At 49.1% G+C, this 22,328-nt stretch overlaps 1 protein-coding gene and 1 long non-coding RNA gene across 15 annotated transcripts in view; one reads left to right on the top strand and one right to left on the bottom strand.

The window, feature by feature from the left end:
- LOC135969585 (uncharacterized) overlaps nt 1-22,328 on the top strand; it is a 305,912-nt gene that overhangs the window by 2,283 nt on the left and 281,301 nt on the right. The window lies entirely within an intron of this gene.
- The window catches only part of XXYLT1 (xyloside xylosyltransferase 1), a 196,281-nt gene that overhangs the window by 91,554 nt on the left and 82,399 nt on the right, over nt 1-22,328 (bottom strand). The window lies entirely within an intron of this gene.

Below are 22,328 nucleotides of genomic sequence, written 5' to 3'. Positions count from 1 at the left end.
ATTGACATAGAGCAGGAACTCGCAGTACTTCCACAGAAGGCAAGAAGTAACTACACCCACTCTACAGATCAAGAAACAGAGGCCCAAAGAGATTAGGTGTTGTTATGGTCACAAGATCACTAGTGGCAAGATGGGGACTAATTCCATGTCATCGGCCCCACATCTAGATCCCCTTTCCCTGTTCATGGAGCCTCCTTGCTGCAGTGGAGTCGCTGCTGTGTTTCTGTAAAGACTCTTGCTTGCTCTCCTCCAGACCTTTGCTCAGCCCTCAGCTGTCCCCAGTTGGTCCAGCAACAGGATCCAAGCCTGCCAGCCCTGGGCTGCCATCCTGAAGGACTACTGTCCCCTGTCCCCTGTCCCCTGCCTCATACTTCGTTCCCTGTCTTGCTTCCCTGCGTTTGTGTCCCACTGGGTCCCTTGGAATCCAGGCATGGTCATTAGCAAGGAGGACCAGGCCAGAGATGGCCAGATCCCAGCAAGCTACAGACCCTCAGAGTAGGATCACAACCCCACAACTGTTTCTGCAATGCCCAAGGAGTTCTGTGAGCAGGATGCCTCACTTTGGGGTACCCATACCAAGACGGCTGACACCTCCCGAAATTGTTTCTGATGGCCAATGTCTTGTGTGACCACCACCTTGTTCCATTCTGACACTGAAAACACATTTCGTGATGGACGTGGACGCTTATCTGTGGGTCCTTGGCTACGATGCCTAAGCAAACACAAATTAACTCGTGCTGAAGTGCAGCTTGGTAAATAGAACCTTTGCAATGATGGAGTCCGTTATGGGAAGTGACAAGGGGGTTTCTTGGTGGTGAAATGTGTGGGGACTTCTGCTCCGTGAAAAGGGGAGTCTATTTCCACTGAAAATCGGAGCCTGGATTCTCAGCACAGGGGCCAGTCCTGTGACTTGCCTGCCTTCCTGTGTAAACATGAAAACATTTTGTTTTCAAGTTCTAGCACCCTGGCTACCTCTTTCATGCCTCTAACATGAAGGTCTCCATATTCTGGCAGCAGTTCTCCCCATTGTGAACAATGGATCCGCCACTCTTTCCTGGAGTTACCCTGTCTCTGTTCCTCTCCCCCAGCAGACTCATCCCTCTCAGGTGGTGCTCTCCAGCCTCCCACCGCCCTCTACGGGTTTCCTCAGCCTCCTCTAGCCAAGTACAGCGGAAGCACCTACAACCAAGAGAGAGGCACAGACTCCTGAGATCCTCTCCCAGGAAAGGCAAATGGGACCAGGCAGAGAACAGCCGGCTTCTCACCGAGGGGAAGATGACCAACCCCAGCCACAGCGCCTGACTTCTCCCTGGGACCATGGAGGGCTGTGGAAAGAATGGCGCCACATCATCCCGTGTGCTAGAAACCCACATCACAGCAAAGAAAAAAGTTTCTCCACTTTATGAATCCGGAAATACCTCTCTGACCTATTCTAGCAGGAGGAAAAAATATGGCCTTAATCTTTTCAGTAGCAAACATCTTTCACCCTGTGACAGTTTGCAAACTGACTAGCCAATGGTCAAATGGCTCTTCAGCTTTCCTGTCTCCTGAGCCAGAACTCCTGACAAAATGTCATGTTCTATTACCACTGTTTATACTACATCTTCTAAAAAAGATGGACGATCTATCATCTAGGAGATAATTAAGTACCTACCTCTCAGGTACTGGGCTACGCACTTCACATATTTTGCCGCATCGAATCCTCACACACAGGGCTTACTGTCCCCACTCTCGAGCTGCCTCCTCCCTGACACTTGAAGTTTCATTGCTTTCATCTCTGTTTACCGAGGCTGAGAGGAGCCCCTCCTGATATGAGTCTGATAAGAATGACACAGGAAGGCAGGGAAGTCACAGGATTGGCCCCTCTGCTGAGAATCCAGGCTCCAATTTTCACTGGAAATACAGACTCTCCCCGCCTCATGGAGCAGATGTCCCCACACATTTCACCACTAAGAAACCCCCTTAGTCACCTCCCACAGCGGACTCCATCATTGCAAAGATTCTGTTTACCAAACTGCACTTAAGCACTCATTAATCTATTTCCCAATTTTAATTAAATTTTAATTTCACTTAATCATTAGTTTTTCTTCTAATTAAATAACATTTGAGTTATTTTAATTTAAAGACATAAAATACAATGCACCACACTGACAGAATGCAGCTGAGTGCAAAAAAAGAAAGAGAAAACAAGGTTTTAACTCATAAATATTTCAGCGTGCACTTCCTAAGAAACAAGGACACTCTCTTTCATAACAACAGTATGACATCAAAGTCAGGACACTAGCAGTAACAACCCAATACCATTTCATCCACAGTCCTATTCAAAATGTGTCAGTTGTCCAAAGACAAAAACACAGTTCCTGGCTCCAGACTGCATGTAGCTGCCCCACGCGTTCTATCTGAAACGATTCCTCAGTCTTTCCTCGTCTTCTAGGACTTAGGACAATTTGGGGAATATGGGCCACTTTTTTATTGATTTATTGATTTATTGATTTTGAGATGGAGTCTTTTGCCAGGCTGGAGTGCAATGGCATGATCTCAGCTCACTGCAACTTCCACCTCCCGGGTTCAAGCGATTCTCCTGCCTCAGCCTCCCAAGTGGCTGGGATTACAGGTGCCCACCACCATGCCCGGCTAATTTTTGCATTTTTAGTAGAGATGGGGTTTCACCATGTTGGCCAGGCTGGTCTCGATCTCTTGACCTTGTGATCCGCCTGCCTTGGCCTCCCAAAGTGCTGGGATTACAGGCGTGAGCCACCGCGCCGGGCCATGGGTCAATTATTTGGTAGAAGTCCTTCAGTCTGGGTTTGCCTGACGTCTCCTCCTGACTAGAAGCGGGCTGTGCATCTTTGTCAGGAAAGCCGCGGAAGCAATGCTGCGTTCTCACAGCGCCACACCGGCAGACACATGGTGCCAGACCGTCCTATGACTGATGACGTTAGCTTTGATCACAGCCGAGCTACCATTTTTCTCTTTGTAACAACAACATTTTGTGGGGTGATACTTTAAGACTCTGACAATATCCCATTTCTTAACAAATGCTTACCTGTTTGTTTTAGCATCCATTGATGATTCTTGTCTAAATAAATTATTACTATGTTGAGCCAGGCACGGTGACTCACACCTGTAATCCCAACACTTTGGGAGGCCAAGGCGGGTGGATCACCTGAAGTTAGAAGTTCGAGGCCAGCCTGGCCAGCATGGTGAAACCCCATCTCTACTAAAAATACAAAAATGAGCCGGGCATAGTGGCGGGCACCTGTAATCCCAGCTACTCGGGAGGCTGAGGCAGGAGAACCACTTGATCCCAGGAGGTGGAAGTTGCAGGGAGCCAAGATCATACCACTGCACTCCAGCCTGGGCGACAAGAGCAAAACTCCATCTCCAATATATATATAACTATGTCGATTGTCAAACGGTGACTTTCCAATGCCTTCATTCCTTCCACATTTATTAGCTGGCATTCTGCTCCATTGTGTTGACCTCACCCATGCTCAGCCAAGAAGAGCCTCCTGGTATCACCCACTTATGGCAGGTTGTGCCAAGCATATTCGTCCCTTCTGGTTTTCCCCAAAATGCAAATACCAGAAGGCTCCGTGGTGCCTGAGGCAGGGCAACTGAACAAGGCAGAAATGTCAGAGCTGCTGAGGCTGCAGCTTTGGGCCCATCATCCAAGTATTTGAGACAGCAGTGACCCTCTTGGAAAATCTCCAGGCTACGGGATCAGTGTCCACTCTCACTGGATAAAGAAACGATAACTGCATATCACAGGCAGCACCAGAACACCTTCTCTTTCCTCTATTTGTTTTTTCAAACAACTGTTGACATGGACTCTACATTATTCCGCGAAATGTGAACTGAGGGATTTTAGGCCCTGGGGTAGAGCCGTGGGTCACAGGCCTGGCTATGGCACTGCATCCAACCATGGCTAAGCCATCACCAGCTGTCCCAGACTGTAAGGATGAGGAGTTTGAAACGGGTGCGGTCTGAGACCCCTCCCAGTCCTACCATGCTGTGATTCTGAACAGAAATGGTCTTTGCCCCTCACTCATACCTCGTTTGTTCTCAGAACAGCACAAATATATCATCAGACACAGGAGATACACCTACTGCGTTGTTCTCGCCCATGCCCAGCCAAGCAAGCCACGAAATCCCTACTATGTGCCAAGCACCATGCTAAATGTGAAGGTTCAGAAATAAATAGTATCTTTCCCAGCTTCAAAAATGCCAATACTGGAGGGTTTTTCACTAGATATTCTCTGCTGCCACTGCTGCAGCTGCTTCCATCCTACCCTGGTCCTGAGGGCAGCAGCCCTGTTCACCAGTCACCCAGCAAGCATGGGCAGGCCCTGCCGAGAGAGGGCCCTACCTATGGAAGAAGAACCAGAGGCTGGGAGGTGCTGGGACCTGCCTTACTACTGAGAGCTGCCCTCTTCTGCAACATTCCTCACGATCATTAAACATCGCCACATGGAAACTGACATTTCCTTAGTACCTACTGTGTGCCAGCCCCTGGAATACCTGAAAGGCCCCCACTTTCCATTTGGCAAATGTTGAAAATTCGGGTCCATGGTGGCCTGTACTAACCTGCCTAGGGTCACATGGCCAGTGAGTGACACAGCAGGAATGCAAGTTAGCCCCCGCCCCCATCACAAAGTCTGAGCTCTTTTGCCTCAACGTGGTCCCTTTAAACAGGGATTACCTCTAAATCCACCCGCTCCCTGTGCAGTTACCTACTTCTGGGAAACACTCCAAAACCTAGTGGGTTAAAACAACAGTGTATTACTATCCCTGACAGTTCCGTGCGTCCACTAGGCTTAGCAGGGTGGTTCTGACTGTGGGGGTCTTTTGGGTGAAGGCAGTAAGATGGTGGCTGGGCTGGAGGCCTCTAAAGGCTCAGCCTGGCTGGCTGACCGTGATGGCTACACAGGTTGCCAGCAGTCCCTGCTGGCCGCGGCCACACGCTCAGCAGGGCTGTCAGCCTGAGTGCGCTCCTGTGGGCTCTCCCGGGGGCTGGGGCTCCATCCCAGCATGGCAGCTGGAGTCCAAGATGAAGTCTGCCAAGGTGAGTGTTCCCGGAGACCCGGGCTGAAACGGCAGGGCCACTTATGACCCAGCCTTGAAAGTCACTCAGCATCACTTCCACTACATCCCATTTGTCAAAACAAGCCACAGTGCCAGCCCAGATTCAGGGAGAGGAACCAACATAAAGGTGTGCGTACCAGGAGGTGTGTCCCTTAGGGGTCGGCTTTGGAGACCAGCTGCCACATAGCCTCGTCCCACAGTGGGATACAGATACAGATGGTCCCCGCCACAATGCGGGTCCACTTAACAATTTTTCAGCTTTAGGATGGGTTTATCAAGGCATTAAATGTATTCTTAACTTAGGATATTTCTGATTTACAATAGGTTTATTGGGCTATAGCCCCCCATAAGTAAAGGAGCAACTGTATTTTAAATTTCTTCCTTATACTTTTCCTAGTTTTCTACTATATACAAAGACACACACACTTTTGTAATCACAGGAATAAACATTTGAAATTATAACTATATAATATTGTAATATATGTTCTATGCAGGAGTATTGGTGTGTCAAATGTATATTAAAATGTGTGTGTGTGTGTGTGTATATATATATATATATTTTTTTTTTTTTTTTGAGATAGAGTTTCACTCTTGTTGCCCAGGCTGGAGTGCAATGGCATGATCTCAGCTCACCGCAACCTCCGCCTCCCAGATTTAAGCGATTCTCCTGCCTCAGCCTTCTAAGTAGCTGGGATTACAGGCATGCACCACCACACCTGGCTAATTTTGTAATTTTAGTAGAGATGGGGTTTCTCCATGTTGGTCAGGCTGTTCTCAAACTCCCAACCTCAGGTGATCCGCCCGCCCCGGCCTCCCAAAGTGCTGGAATTACAGGTGTGAGCGACCACGCCCAGTCGTTAATGTATATATTTATGTATATGTGTATATACACACACCTATGAAACTAGAAGAAAATATACAAAATCCCACTGGGGTAAATGTGCAATTATTTTTTAAGTATTTTTCATGTTCCCAAAATGGACATATATTGCTTTTGAAAACGTCTTAAAAGAAATTAATTAACTACGTCACAGAACACACCCATCTTTTAGTCAATGTGTATCAGATTTAAGGCATTTAGCCATGACCTCAACTTTCTTTAGGATTCCTTCTCAAGGTCAACAGAGGTACCCATTTATACAACCTTCTTCCTAAGCCAAGTCCCTTCCAAAACTTCTGCATTCCTCCTGCTTCACCACAAGATGATTTACTGGGCTTCTAAATGCATTTTTCAAAAAAAAATCAAACAATAAGCTGAGAGTTCATCTCACCTGGCTTCGTTTCCTGTCATTCATCTAGTTGTATTTATGCTACATTTCCCCATCTCTTCTTGCCAAGTACATCTTGGAAACAGCAGGTGCTCTGAGTATCTGAGCAGCTTAGAAAAATCCTCAAGCCTCCAGAGACAAGCCTTTTCCAGAGGCCAATTTGTATTCTCAGAGCTCCAGGCCTAAAGGTACCCAGTAAGCCAGAGCAGTGACTCTCACCTGTAATCCCAGCACTTCAGGAGGCCAAGGCAGGGGGATCCCTTAAGCCCAGGAGTTTGAGTCCAGCCTGGGCAATGTACTGAAACTCTGCCTTTACCAAAAAAGAAAAAAAAAAGGAACCCAGCCATGAATGAGTAGCCTCAGAAATAGGTGAGGGGATGAACTCATGAATGGGAAAGTTCAGTCAACCCTCTGTGTCCAGGGAGGTAAACTGAGGCAAAGCAATTCCCTTCCTGTCAGATTTAAATGATGGTATAAAACTCACTGCAGACAATGAGGTGGAAGGTGATGAACCTGCTGCTGCCTAAAATGACACAGACCATCCAAACCCAACAGCAAAAGCAGCCAAGGGGCTTCCCTCTGAGTCAACAGCCAACAAACGGCACAGGGTGAGCCTGGACTGCACACTTCGGGAACTGAGCATGGTAAGAGCAGGGTACCTGGGCAGGAGATGCCAAAGGCAAGCCTAAGTTCTCCTGGCAGCCCTACCCTTCCCAAAGGAGGGTGGGTTCTGAACGGCTAAGCACAGGGGTCTGTTACCAGCGTCCGCACAACAGCTCTGGGAGCCCGAGATGGCGTATTTGTTGAGTCAGTCAGTGCTACTGTTACCCGGTCACTTTCCAACCATAAACCCAAACTTCAAATTTCATCACTTGGGGTGGATTAAGAAATCTGACTTGGCCTTTCTTGGGGTTTAATGTCCTACACGCCTGCATGAACGAAAAACTTTGGCATTCCTATGGAAATATAAGACATTTTAACCTTATCCAGGCAGGATGGTATCCGGATTACTGGTGTCTTGATTGTACTCTTAAATGTGCAGTTTCCTGATGTCCACGGATGTCAAAACAAACAAACAAACATACAAAAAGCATGCACTGCCCTGATGAGGCAGAGACGCCGTGCTCTGCCCTTTCTCTCCTCTACCAAAACAGGTTGCTTCCCCACAGGTCTGTGCTCATGGTCTGGTTCCCAGAATGCCACGTCAGGGCAAATGCGCTTTCTGAATATTCTAGTCCAGTATCAAGAGATGAGGTTGCCTCTGTGCAATTCATACGACAGTTATTTGTGACTTTATTGGAGTCATTAACAGTTAAGTGGGTCCGGGCGCGGTGGCTCACGCCTGTAATCCCAGCACTTTGGGAGGCCGAGGCAGGCAGATGACGAGGTCAGGTGATCGAGACCATCCTGGCTAACATGGTGAAACCCCGTCTCTACTAAAAATATAAAAAATTAGCCGAGCGAGGTGGCGGGAGCCTGTAGTCCCAGCTACTCGGGAGGCTGAGGCAGGAGAATGGCGTGAACCCGGGAGGCGGAGCTTGCAGTGAGCCGAGATTGTACCACTGCACTCCAGCCTGGGGGACAGAGTGAGACTCCGTCTCAAAAAAAAAAAACAAAAAACAAAAAAACAAAAAAACAAACACACATGCAAAGAGTTAAGCGATAAACATCCAGGTACAGAGTTTGGTTACTACCAGTGATAGAAGAGTTGAACAATCTTTTTTTTTTTTTTTTTTGAGATGGAGTCTTGCTCTGTGGCCCAGGCTGGAGTGCAGTGGCGCGATCTGGGTTCACTGCAGGCTCCACCTCCCAGGTTCACGCCATTCTCCTGCCTCAGCCTCCCGAGTAGCTGGGACTACAGGCGCCCACCACCATGCCCGGCTAATTTTTTGTATTTTTAGTAGAGACGGGGTTTCACCATGTTAGCCAGGATGGTCTCGATCTCCTGACCTCGTGATCCGCCCGCCTTGGCCTCCCAAAGTGCTGGGATTACAGGCCCAGTTGAACAATCTTAAAAGTGATTTCAATTATAAAGCCAGGCGTTAATTGTGCGGTCACAGAAATGCTGAACTCATACAAAAGGAAAAGGGATGTTCCTTTTCCATGCGAGCCAGTTTGGGTTTTGTTTTCTTTTTAAAACACTTTTACCTCCATTCATATCTTAAGTACCATCATGATGGCTGGTATCTTTAATTCCTTGAATACAAACAAAATTGGTCCAAAGCACCTTCTAGCCCAGGCGATCTGGGATTTTCTGCTCCAAGATAGAGAGAGCCTTTCTACTTTTCAGAAGAAAAAGCTGGACCTGCACCAAAGTTTCCTTCTGCACCTAATGAGAGGCTTGCCATGCTGTAATAATCACAGAAACACGATGCTGCTCGAAGCGTTTCCCTCAGGAGGAAGAACACTGCCCCAAGAAGTTACCAGCTGAGCACTGCTGAACGTGAGCACAGTCCCAGGTTCTCTCCAGGGCCAGGGGAAGCACCAAGCCAGAGCCTCCGAGTGAGTGTCCCGTCAACAGTACCCACAGCTGGCAACAGCACACTGCAAAGTTCTAAGGCATGGATGCCCTCCTCGTTCATGACTAACAACTTTGCATTCTTTCAATCATTCAACAAATATTTATTACACCCCTGCTGTGTACCAGGCGCTGCTCTAGCCACTGCAGATAAGGCAGGGGAAAGACAGGCATGGGTCCTGCTCCTGTAACTTATAGACTAGACGAGAGGGCCTCAGACGGCAGTAAGTGTTACAGAGAAAATAAAATAGGGCGATGGGGGAGAATGTGACATTGTGAGAGCTACTGGAATCGGATAGTCAGGGAAGGGCTTTTCAACAGGCAACATTTGAGCTGAAACCTGAACTATGGGAAAACAGAAATGCAAAGATTTGGGGGAAGAGAGGGCAAAGGGAGTCACTAGTGAAAAATCAAGGAATGCATTTAGCACGTTTCTGTTGAAAAGCAGGGAGGAGAACCAGTGGAGTCGGAGCAAGGGGTATGAGGAAGAAAGGTATTAAAGCCATGGCTAGAGAGCTAGGTGGGCACACCTGACCGGGTGAGGGGCTTTAGGCATTAGAGAGGAGTGATTTGGCAGCCCCCCGGGCTGATCGACACCCCTACTTTGAAGACTGGGCACCTCTCCATGCCTCCACCTTGATCCTGGTGTCCTGGTCCACATCTTGTGAGTCCCCCAGGAGCTCTGTCTCTCTAGACGGTACTGCCAACAGTGGAGATGCTCACCCTGAGAGATGTTACAGGGCTCTCAACTAGGGAACCGCATCTCCCCTGCATTTTGGGTCCTCTGGCTAACTTTTGTGAGGCTGGGATCCAAAGACAGAGAGTGTGGCTGCTATTCCTCAGGAAAGAAAACACCAGGAAGGCGCAGGGAAAGCTGCAGCGTCTCCTCCCCCAGCATCTGCCTGGCCATTGTGGTCTGGTTCTGCTCCTGGCCTCATTCTCCTTTGTGCTATTACCTAGGAGGTGGTCGACACTAAGGAACATTCTGGTTCACATAAGACTTGGCAGAAGAACAGCAACCAGCACAGGCTTGCTACGCACCTAAAAACGGGCATGAAACTCTATTTTTATTCACTGAATCCTATATTCCCAATGATTAAAAGCATCACTTTAAAGACCTTTCATTTTCCTTTCTGGTTGTTTTCAAATGGCCAGTGAGCTTCCCAGTTTTCCAAATTCCGCTCCTCCACCCTCCCCACTACAGTAGTCCACTGACTTGGGGTAAAGTACGGGCTCCGGGGGAATCCTACTGACAGGCGTCGCGGATAAAGCTTCGGAACGTCCCGGTAGAAAGCAGGCGCAGCTCTGCGTCTCGGGCATCCCGCACCTGCTCGCTGTCCAGCAGAGCACCCAGCTCCCACCAGGGAGTCCCTCCTATGGGTCATCAGTGGCAACGACCTCATTTCCCTGACGGGAAACGTGGAGATGTCATTGTTGGGGGTCTTCCCCAGGTCATGCGACTAGGGGCTGTGTCAGCAGGCACTGGTAAGCACAGCCTCTGGCTCCGTGGGGTTGCAGGAGCAGAGTACCTCAGTCAGAGGGACTACTGAGGGACTACTCAGAGTCCCTCAGTCAGAGGATGGAGAGAGAGGAAGCCCAGGGCAGAAGGAGGACACCAGGCCAGGGAGATATTTCTCTGGTGATTTTTTTTTTTTTTTTGAGACAGAGTCTCGCTCTGTCGCCCAGGCTGGAGTGCAGTGGCCGGATCTCAGCTCACTGCAAGCTCCGCCTCCCGGGTTCCCGCCATTCTCCTGCCTCAGCCTCCCGAGTAGCTGGGACTACAGGCGCCCACCACCTTGCCCGGCTAGTTTTTTGTATTTTTTAGTAGAGACGGGGTTTCACCGTGTTAGCCAGGATGTTCTCGATCTCCTGACCTCGTGATCCGCCCGTCTCGGCCTCCCAAAGTGCTGGGACTACAGGCTTGAGCCACCGCGCCCGGCCAATTTTTTTTTTTTTTTTTTTTAAACAAGGGCTGTAGATCATTTCATTGGTCAGCTTCATATAAGCCAGCCTCGTGCCAGCCTTGCTACTGGCAATCAGGAAACCTTCCACACACCACCCCATCTTTGTCTAGAGACTCTAGATACTCAAAAGGAGATGAGGCTTTCACTTTTCCTCTGCAGAGGAGGCAGAAGAAGGGGTCCTGGGATGAGGAACCACAGAGGCTCTCCCTCACAGCAGTCCATTCTTTTTCTTCTTAGGACTTCCCACAGTTGGCAATTGTACCTTTTTTTTTTTTCCAAGATAGGGTCTCCCTTGGTCACCCAGGCTGGAGTGCAGTGGCACAATCACAGCTCACTGCAGTCTTGATTTCCTGGGCTCAAGCGATCCTCCCACCTCAGCCTCCTAAATACCTGAGACCACAGGTGCACACCACTACGCCCGGTTAATTTTAATTTTTTTTAAGAAACAGAGTCTCATTATGTTGCCCAGACTGGTCTCAAACTCCTGGGCTCAGGTGATCCTCCTGCCTCAGCCTCCTGAGTAGCTGAGACTATAGGAGCACACCACCATGCCTAGCTATTTCCTTTCCTTCCCTCTTTCCCTCCCTCCTTTCCTTCCTTCCTCCCTCCCTCCCTTCCCTTCCCTTTCTCTTCTTCCTCTTCCTCCTCCTCCTCCTCCCCTTGGCTGCCTCCTCCTTCTCCCCTTTCCCTTCCCCTTCTCCTTCCCCTTATTCTTCTTTTTCGTAGAGATTGGGTCCTGCTATGTAGCCTCGGCTGGTCTTGAACTGGACTCAAGCGATCCTCCCTCCTTGGCCTCCCAAGTAGCTGGGACTACAGGAGTGTGCCACCGTGCCCAGCCACAGTTGTACATCTATTTGTTTCCTTATTTATGGTTGGCCTCTCTCCCAAGACTGTAAGATCCATGAGGGCTGGGACTGTCCCTAAGGACAGTGTCTGGCATATTCAGCAACAACTATTATTTTTTAAAAGGAGGAAACACAAGACTCTCAGAACCAGGTTCACTTGGTAAAGAGCTTCCCCAAGCAAGGAATCCTTGCTTGTGTGCCATCAGTACGTTCCACCTCTCTGACACGCTGGTATAATTTGATTAATTTATTGCATTTATTAAGCTCCCTAGCTTCTCCAGTTCCTCATGTTTGGAGATACATTGATGTTGATGAGGCTGGAGAGCTGGCGGAAGCAAGACGGTAGTCTGTATCCCATACCACAGCTGGCACTCCCTTATGCTTACGTAAGGACTTTAAACATGTAAAAGGCAGATGTTTGGGGTTGGAATTGACAATATGCAAAGCTCAGTAAGAAGATGCAAAAGTCACAGTTCCCATGGTAACCCTCCTTACATCACAGAGCCCAGGCCTACAGGGTCTGCTGGAAAGGTGATCTGAGAAGTAGGACAAGGCTAACTCCTCGGAACCAGCAAGAAACTCTCAAGCCCCCACCTAGGAACTAACTCCCCGGCCTGCTGCCGCTGCTGACATCCCCCCTCCAGCACGTCGGGGACCACATGCCACCCTCCTCGCTGGGCTCTCACATCAGCACTACCAGCCAGGGGTTACTCCAGCGAAAGGGAAGGGTCCTGCTCATAAAGGCTGTGTCCCTCCCTCAGGCTTCTGCAGGAGCCCTTCTGCCAAACTCCTCATCCTCCTGTGGGCTTCCCAGGCTTTCCATGTAGAATTACTTGCTCCCTTGCAGTATTAATTCACATAGTTCTCTTGCATGCACAGAGTATTATATTTAGGCATTTGTGCATCTGTGATGCTTCCTCAACAGTGAGGCCCACACAGGTATGGACTGTATCTTGCCCTTTCATCCCTGGCCTCCAGAACAGGATCTGAAGAAGGACCTCAATTTCAAGATGACCTCACATGAATGAATTCAAGATTCTCTCTTGAATCTTGAATATTTTCATCAAGGACTTACTAGAAGGTAGAGAAAGATACTTACCAGGCTTGCCGGAAGCATGAAACAGAGACACAGAATGGCAAACGGGAACGGTGGAGGAATTAGTCTCTGACACAATCTGGCGGGGTAGGATCAACGCACCAACCCAAACCTGGGCTGCATGTGAAAGCCCTGCAGTGGCATCATGCCAACCAACCACACAAGTTCATGGCCATGAGACCTGCGTTAGCAGCAGCCTCAAAAACGGGGAGATGGCCAGGTACGGTGGCTCACGGCGATAATTCCAGCACCTCGGGAGGCCGAGGGAGAAGGATCGCTGAGTGCAGGTGTTTGAAAACCAGCCTGGGCAATGCAGCAAGATCCCATCTCTAAAAAAAATTATAATAATAAAAAATAAAAAAATTAGCTCGGCATGCATCTGCAGTCCCAGCTACTCAGGAAGCTGACGTGGGGGAACTGCTTGGGTCCAGGAGTCGGAAGATGCAGTGAGCTATGTTCATGCCACTGAACTCCAGCCTGAGTGACAGAGCAAGGCTCCGTCTCTTAAAAAAAAAAAGAGGGATGGAAATGTTGCCTTTGTTGACTGGGGCGTCAGTTACAAGTCAGTTACAAGGGTACGTAAGTTTGTCAAAACGAACTGAACTACACACTTAAGATCTGTGCATGTCATGGTATGTAAAAATTTTATCTTGATAGAAAATGAATGAGAAGGAGGTGTGACAGTCTGACTCCATTTTCTGCTCTTTAACTGCTGACAGCTTTTTTTTTTAAGCCCCATCCCTCCCTCTTCCCTTTCTGCCCCACATCTGGGCAAGCTGGTAAGAAAGTCTGAATGCTCTCCCGCTTGGCTGCAGCAGAAGGTTCAAACCATGCAAGCCCTTGCCCACACGGAACCCTCGCCCAAGCCTAACCCCTAATCCCCAAACAATCCCCAGACCGGGCTCCTTTCCCTTCCCTCTCTTTCATTTTCAGACCAGCTTGAGAAGCCGGCCCTGCTCTCTCCAGAAAACCCTATTATGTGGTCTCAACGTTCAAATCAAATTCTGGGTGGAGACCATCCCGGAAATGTGGAGTGGCCACAACGAAGGGCACACACAGAGGATCTGGTGCCACTGCAAACCCGGTGTCTCCAGCAGGACGCGGCCATCAAATAAGGGCTTGGCGCAGCTCCATCCGCAGAGGCATGGCTCCCTGGTTTCACGCAGGGAGCTGAGAACAGCCCCGTACTCTGCCCTCCGGTTTGTGTCTGCCCCTCTCCCGGTGCCCAGCTCTGAAGCATGGTCTTCACGCCTGGGCCCCCTGTATTTGAGGGGGGCAGAGACCAACCGCTGTGCATTCAGAAGCAGGTATCTGGAGAGCAGGGAACCCAGAAATATTTCCGCCGGGGAGCACATGGGGAAGCCAGGACTGTTTCCCCTGATGGAAGGCTCTCTTTGAATTTGTAAAAGAAAGGAAAAAGGCTTCTTCATTGAGGTCGAGAGTTGCAGCATCAAGAGATAAAAGCAGGTCTTGGAGAACATAAGAAAGAGTTTTCTAAAATATGTCTGAAGATGGAAGAGGCTGCTCTGAGGGTGGCAGCTCCCTGTTCCTGGGCCTTCACGTAGTTCCCACTGGACAACCCCACACTCCAGGGAGGCCGTGGAGGAGATTCGAGAACTCATGACGGGGCCGGGCGCGGTGGCTCACGCCTGTAATCCCAGCACGTTGGGAGGCTGAGGCGGGCGGATCACGCGGTCAGGAGACCAAGACCATCTTGGGCAACACGGTGAAACCCCGTCTCTACTAAAAATACAAAAATTAGCTGGGCGTCGTGGCGTGCGCCTGTAATCCCAGCTACTAAGGAGGCTGAGGCGGAAGAATCGCTTGAACCAGGGAGTCAGAGGTTGCAGTGAGCGGAGATTGCACCACTGCACTCCCGCCTGGGTGACAAGAGTGAGACATCATCTCAAAAAAAAAAAAAAAGGAACTCATGATGGGCTCGTACCTCAGAGTTTTTCCAGACCCGAAATGCTCTGACCCAATTCAACAACTCCCTTATCTCCACTAAAAACTGCAGTGTTCAATACTCTGACCAGAAAAGGATACGGAAGCTCAAGAACTGGTTTTCAGTCACGTCCTATTTACACTCGGCTTGAACACCGGCCAAAGGATCAGTCAGCTGAAGAGGCCTGCGTGTGTGGAAGAGGAACGCTGAGGGACACCGGCCTCAGAATGGACACCGCCAGCTTATGAGTCCACTAATCAATTCCAACAGGAAAACCCTAAAAACAGAAACAAACCACAGGCAAACGGCCCACACCGAGAGGTAAGCAGTTTCCAACTGGGAACTCAATTTCATCCTGCCTGTGAGAAAAGCACAAAAAAAGTGACTTTCCAGATTTCACTTATACCGTAGAGATGTGGTACAAATTTAAAAACGAGTCACAATTAACAAAGGATTTCCTAAGTGTGGTGCTGAGCCAGGAAAGCCTGCCCTGTGTCGCTCATGCTATGACTGATGTGTGGGCCCTGAAGACGCCTCCCCGTGCTCCCTCGGGCCTTTGCTTCCTCCTCTCCCTCCCACTGTCTCCCGAACACAGGCAGACTCCAGGCCGGGACTGCACACTGCAGGCAGAGTTGGGCCAGGGTGAGGCTGAGTGACGGAGTGCCTGGGAAGGGACAGAAGAATCTCTGAGCGGCCCCAAGCAGTGGGGTCCCGACAGAGCACCCCTGACCCGTCACGGAAGGAGGGGAGCAAACAAGAGAGGCAGGGAGGGAGGCAGCGACGCAGCAGGCCTGGGGTGGTCTGGCTTGCGCACAGTCATTTCTAACTCCAGATCCCCGTCTCTGCACTGACGCCAGGGGCGGTGAGTGGCACGCTCAGTCCCTAAGGTACAGGAAAGATCCCTTCCATCCTGGGGACCCAGCTCATGAGGGCCGAGGAGGAAGGAGCCACAAAGGTCTGGATGATTTATCCCTCTGGCCTGCCTGGTCCTTAGGACACACTTCCTTCGGCTGCAGCCTCCCTGATTCCCGAGCTGTTTCCTGCTGCTTTTCTCATTTCATCAACTTCTTTTGAACAATTTCCTGTTCCTTTTTCTTTCTATGCTCCTCTTCCTGGCTCTGTAGCCCTTGGAAAGAAGCAAACAAACAGATAAGGGTCAGCATCCGAGGCCAGCCCCAGGGCCCTTCCCAGCCGTCTCTGGAGCGTGATGTGGCCCCGTCTGGCTAGGAGCAGCAGACGGCGGTGGCCGGAGCACCCTGTGCCACGGAAAACGTGACCAGGAACACGGGTCTGACAGCTCTGGGCGCACACAAGCTGACGGGAAAGGCGCCCACTGCCCCCACCCCTGCAAACACGCGCCTGCTCGCCAGGAGCAAGGGCCGCGCGGACCCTCCTTGGGAGAAGCCTCAAGGCCTGTCCCTATTCCTGCCTCAGGATTGTGAGCATGAGGGATCCTCAAGGCCACTGTCGCCCAGACCTTTAGCTATAGAAAAGTAAATGGTATGGTTCATCCCTTCTTGGCTAATGAGGGTTGACCACAAACCAAACTATAAAATGCCCAACTGATTTCAAGGAAGTCAGTTCAGACAAAGGGCTAAAGGGTGGTGACTCCAGGCCGTGAGAGGGAAAGGCAAGGCCAGAGCGTCCAAGCCTTTGATGAGGCCCACCTGTGGCCAGGGGTGTAGACCTTAGAGAACATGTTCTAAAAAGAAATACAGGTACTTTATTTGAGAAGTCGGTGCTTGAGAACACTGTGCTTCTCCTGAAGACGGACTTGCTTCTTTCTCTCTGACAATGACAGCTCCATAAAGGTGACAATCTCCCTTTTCACACCGGCTACATGGCTGAGGGGCTGAGGAGCGTGTTTGGCCACCAGGTGTGCCTTTGTGTCTTTTTGTATGAGGCTCACACTTTCATCTTCTACACATTTACCCCTGGCCCTGAATCTCTACTTGGTTTTGGGTTTTTTTTTACCTTTGTGTCATTTTAGTGAACACCTCAAATTCTCTGAGGACTGTGGCAGGGGACTGAGGAAGTGGGTGATAATCAATATCCACAATCATGGTGTGTGCAGGTAACACTGCTTGAGTGCTTACTGTGTACCAGGTACTGTTGGAAGCTGTTCCTGTATATAAGCTCACTTGGTGCTCACAACAACCCTGGCGCTAGGTGTATTTCCGTGGATACTATATCCTCCTGTGTGCTGGATCCTCTCACCCTCATCTCAGAGGAGGAGTCTTGGGCCCAAGTGGTTAAGTGTCCACAGGTGGTATCTGGCAGTGCTGGGGTTTGCACCCCAGCCGTTCCTCCCCACGGCTGATACCCTTAACCACCGTGTAATACATGGAAGTAAGAGGGGAAGGTGAATGAGTGGCCTAACCCACGGACAATGGGTAAACTGCCCACGCTAAAGTCAGAGGTTAGTTCCTAATGAGCTTTCGTATTTTTCTTGAGAACGCTGGTCACCCAAGATCTCCAATAAAATATGCTACTACCAACACACCTTCTTCCTATCTCAACAAACGCTCCAGTTCTCTGGTCCAACTCCAGAGCAGTATGACTAAAAACTGCCATTTGTTGAGTCCTTGCCTCGTGACAGACACTGTGAAGGGCCTATTTATTCATTTATTCATTAATCCAAGACCCCCAAACCTAGTCACCATCTTTCCAGATACTGTGCCAGCCCCTGAACGGGGTGTGTGCTCCTGGGCAAGTCATTTAACCCGTCTGCGCGGGATTCTCTTGCCTTTAAGATGGGAAACGACTGTATCCACCTTCCTACCTTACGTGGTGGTGGTGCAGGTGAGGAATCAGCACCTGTAGAGCACTGAGAATAGTGACTAACCTCTAATAATTGCTCAATTAATGTCAACCGGCACTGCTGCTGCTGCTATCACCTGACGAGGACAACTACATAAAGCAACTTGTTTATCTAGGGAAAGTAATCGTAGCAGCTTTTACTATACAAGAGACTGGAAGGTAACATCTCCATTCTAAAGGTTCTAAGTCTCATTCTCCCAATAAAACAATTAGTCCTGTATGCAGATGGACAAGCCTCAGGGCCACAGAGCCAGACTCACTAGATGAGCACAGCGTGTTACTCACGCTGCCAAAAGCTTATAAACAGCCCCGTGGAGGAGAAAACATCCTGCTTGTTTTTCATTCTCCCTCCTCCCCCCTCCCCCGACGCCAAAACCTAGCAATGAGCCAAGGTCTGCTTTCACCATCAAGAGTGTAGGTCTTAATACACAAAGTCACTGAGGAAAGGAAGGAAATTAATAAAAAGAACAAAAGACCTTACGTTTTTCATCCCTTTATGTGAAATCTATTTTTTTCTCTCAACAATAAAAACAACTGCCTCCCTCTAAACAGTAAAGACGAAAACGTTTGGCGTGGGACTGTCAGAGCAACTCCCTGAACCCCAAAAATTACCGAGAAACCTCTGATGTGCCTGGTGCTAACGTATGCACCAACAATAGAGGAATCCCAATATCCATAGAGAGTAAAGAAGACTAACTATGTTATGAGAGCTTACATCATGTTTTCACACACTTCATCTCCTTTCTTTTCCATAAGGCCTTGAGAGGTGCATGTTCTTATCCTCATTTTATAAGTCGAGAAACTGAAGCTCGGGCAGGACCAATAATTGATGAGTTCATATAATGAGAAAGCAAGAACGGGGTTCAGGTTTGGGGTTCTAAATTCATTACCCTGTTCCCCTCGCTGTGTGTGATGTGGTTTGGCCGTGTCCCCACCCAAATCTCACCTGGAATTGTAATTCCCATCACCCCCACGCATTGTAAGAGGGACCTGCTAAGAAGTGATTGGATCGTGGGAGCGATTTCCCACACGCTGTTCTCGTAATAGTCAGTTCTCACGAGATCTGACGGTTTGATAAGCATCTGGCATTTCCCCTGCTGGCACTCAGTGCCCCTCCTGACCCCTGGGAAGAAGGTGCCTGCCTCTCCTTTGCCTTCTGCCATGACTGTAAGTTTCCTGAACAATGCGGAAGTGTGAGTCGAAACCTCTTTCATTTACAAATTACCCAGTCTCAGGTATTTCTTCGTAGCAGTGTGAGAACAGACTAATATGGTGTGTCTCCCACTGAACTCTTGGGATTCAGGCTAGGATTGGTCTGTTCTTGGGCTCTCTGAAAAGTTGGCTTCCATCTGTTGTGGCCACTGCAAGAAGGTCTGGTTCTAGGAATCCAAAAAGGTCAGGTCATTTTCAGGAATCCAGGGAACTCAAGTCCCTCCAGAATGATCCAAAGCTCTGCTATGGTTGCAAACAGGAAGGAAGTAAAATTACCAAGGAGCCCAGAACCCAATTGTTACCCACCCTGGTCCCCAGGAAAGGGGCAATTTGGGACCAACTAGGACTCCACCCCTCAGTACTCGAGGACTTGAAGGGAACTAGTGTGAAGGTTGAATGGTCAGAAAAGAACTGGAAGGCCTGACACTTCCCAGGATCGAAGGGCCGTGTGATCCACGTGGCAGCCCTAGACCATCTGCGGGGCATGTCACTGTGAGAGAAGAACGCTGCCTTAAATTCTGGAATGAAAATCTTCTGTTAGAATACGGGCTGAATTTATCATCTACAAAGGAAGAGAAAGAGAAAAAGAAACACAAATGGCCTAGGTTGTGCAACACTGTCCAGCATACTTAAACTCATGTAATCAGCACCATTGAGCTACGAGCAAAGGCAACCACCACAGCCAGATACACAGGCGGGCCCTGCACAAGGACCAGCGTGTAAGGGCCTGTGCCAGTCCTTTCATTAAGAGTGAGTTAATTCGGTGTAAAAGAACAATGGAAAAGCTTGGCAATTGCTTCACTGTTACAACAAACTACATACATTTTTCATTTCCAAAATGCTAAATGTGACTGGCTTTTAGCCCAATATGTGGAGCTCTCTCCATACCTCAGTGGACCTCCTTTTGGATTTCAAGCTGCCAAACACCTTTAGATCATAACAAGGGGCTAACTGTACGGCATGGTCTTTAAACCAAAAACATGATTAAACCTTTGCCTTTAAACCGAAAACATGATTAAAATCCCAACTCACCTTGTTGGCTGACACCATACCTCAGACTATCTTAATAAATGGCCTCCTAATTCTGGAAGTTTAAGAAAATCCTCAAAATGGTTTGGAAGAACCCCCCAAGGAACGTGTAAGTCTCCCTGATTAGGTCTACTTACCCAGAAACAAGGTCTCCTCAGGATTCACCAGAGAACCAACAGAATTCCTTCCCCACCCGACACACTTCCAATATTTGAGTCTATCATAGACACAGTAGGCTGGGAAAATATTCCAGGGAACTTACCATTCCAAAAGAAGTGACTACTTCAATTAGGAAAAAAATCTGAGTTCCCTTTCAGGTCAAATCATTCTCATTCATCTTTACCAATAAAATGGTCTACATTGAAAAGGTAAGTTTGATCCCCGCATCATCAATCATCCTTTCAGTTTCATTTGATCAAATGTTGGGTATTTATACAGCTCATTTTACAAACCATACAAACCAGAAGGTAGAAGTGAGGAGGGCCTGGCACCCCTTAAGTCTGCCCTCTTGCAGAGCACTGACAGCTCCACAAATGACCTCACTCCCAGTAAAGAAAAAAGAAAAAAGAAAGAAAAGAAAAGAAAAGAAAAGAAAAGAAGGAAGGAAGGAAGGAAGGAAGGAAGGAAGGAAGGAAGGAAGGAAGGAAGGAAGGAAAAGAAAAAAGAAAAAGAAAAGGAAAGGGGAAGGAAAAGAGGGTGCTGGAGAATAGGGAAGAAAGGTCTGTTCTGGGAAACAGAACAGGCGGGGTTTTGGAATGCTCAGTGTCTTTGAACTTAGACTAAAGAATGGAAAAAGCAGCTCAGGGAATATTCCATCATGATCATCTGATTGCTGGAACATGAAACTTGGAGCACATCTGCAGTGAAATGGGGGAGGAATAAAGATACTGAAAGGACATTCTCCAGAACCATGAGGACAGAAAGACTTGAGCAGAAAATAGGCCACTGGTATTTTGGGGTCCTGCTTCAGGAGCAAAACGATGGTCCAGAGAGGTTTGGGGCTGGTTTTTGTTTTTCCCTTTGATTTCTGAGGTCACTGAAGGACTATGGGTAATAAGGTCAATTTGTGATTTATAAAAACCAGCTTTCTGACTTAAGAGCTGCGGCACACATCAGTTTAGACCCTGAGGTCATGTTAGTCACTGGTGTTGGGCTGGCCTGGCCTGAGGAGCAGGTCGACACCCCCTCCGGGTGCTGAGGGACACAATGGGGACAGTATCTTCACTTTCTTCCTTCCGGTCCTTCCTGAGTGCCTGCAAGTGAGCCCTAACCCTGACTTCTCTAAAAGAGGCTCACACCCCCATCTACATACCTGGACACCCCCCACCTCCTTGCACACAGACCAGAGGCCTCTCCCTCCCCTTTCCCACCTCTCTCCAATCACTTTCACTCAGACCTTTCTTCTCCTGTGAATGCTGCCTGCTCCTTTGGCCCTCCCTTGGCTCTGAAGACCAGCCCACAACTTTCTGACTCCAGGGTCTCTGGGACACCTACCACAAGCTCTCAACCTCCCCTCTCACCTAAGAAGTCCAGGCACTTTGCTCCTAAGTGCCTGGACCGCCTCCTCAGCTGCCTTCTGCTGCATGATCAAGTTTCCCCAGAACTGAAGGCCACTACAGTGCTGTTCCCAGACATGTCATTCCCCTCTTCAAAACCTGCCACTGCTGGTTCCCTCACCACAACCCGACAAACGGAACTCCTCACTGAGCTTCACTGTGCTCTCCAGGGATCCTCAAGTCCAGACCATTTTTTCAGGTCCATCCCACAGAAGAACGCATGAAAAAGTACTTAAGTCACCAGATGAAAATGCAAACCATATTACTCCATTGGTTAAAATGCCACCAATGGTTACAAATCCCACTGTGCCCAGGATAAAGTCCCCAATCCCTGGCACAGCTTTCAAGGTCCTGAATAGCCTGACCCACCCCCCCCCTCCAGGCCTGGGTGTCCTCTAGGCAGCTAAGGCTTCAGCTTCCAGGGCACATCAAGCTCCTTCCACCTGCAAAGCTTTTCCACTCACTATGCTCTCGGCCTCAACTACTCTTCTTCCTCTGTGTCTTGGCCTGGCTAAGTCCCACCCGTTTGTCTCACCTTAAATGTCACGCTCTGGAGGAAGCCTTTAGTAACAATCCCCCCCACACACCCTGAATCCCCCATCGGGCAGCACCTGGACTTCCCCTTCATCGCCCTTATTGCAGCTGTTCCCGTTACCTGGCTAATGTCTATCTTCACCGTCCATTCCATGAGGACAGAGACTGACTCCATCTGTTTTTCTAACCCCCATGTCCCTAGCACCTAGGCAAGATTTGGCTCACAGGTGAAACTGAATAAATCTTTGCTGTGTGAGTGACGTGCTGGTGGTAACCTCTCCATGGACCTGGGTCCTCTAACCCACAACACTGGCTGAAGCTTTTTTTTTTTGAAACAGAGTCTTGCTCTGTCACCCAGGCTAGAGTGCAGGGGCGTGATCTCAGCTCACGGCAACCTCCACCTCCCGGGTTCAAGTGATTCTCTTGCCTCACCCTCCTGAGTAGCTGGGATTACAG

The sequence above is a fragment of the Macaca fascicularis genome, chromosome 2, assembly GCF_037993035.2.
Source record: "Macaca fascicularis isolate 582-1 chromosome 2, T2T-MFA8v1.1".
Classification (NCBI taxonomy): domain Eukaryota; kingdom Metazoa; phylum Chordata; class Mammalia; order Primates; family Cercopithecidae; genus Macaca; species Macaca fascicularis.
The sequence above is the reverse complement of the archived record's forward strand: the minus strand, read 5'-3'. Positions and strand labels throughout refer to the sequence as shown.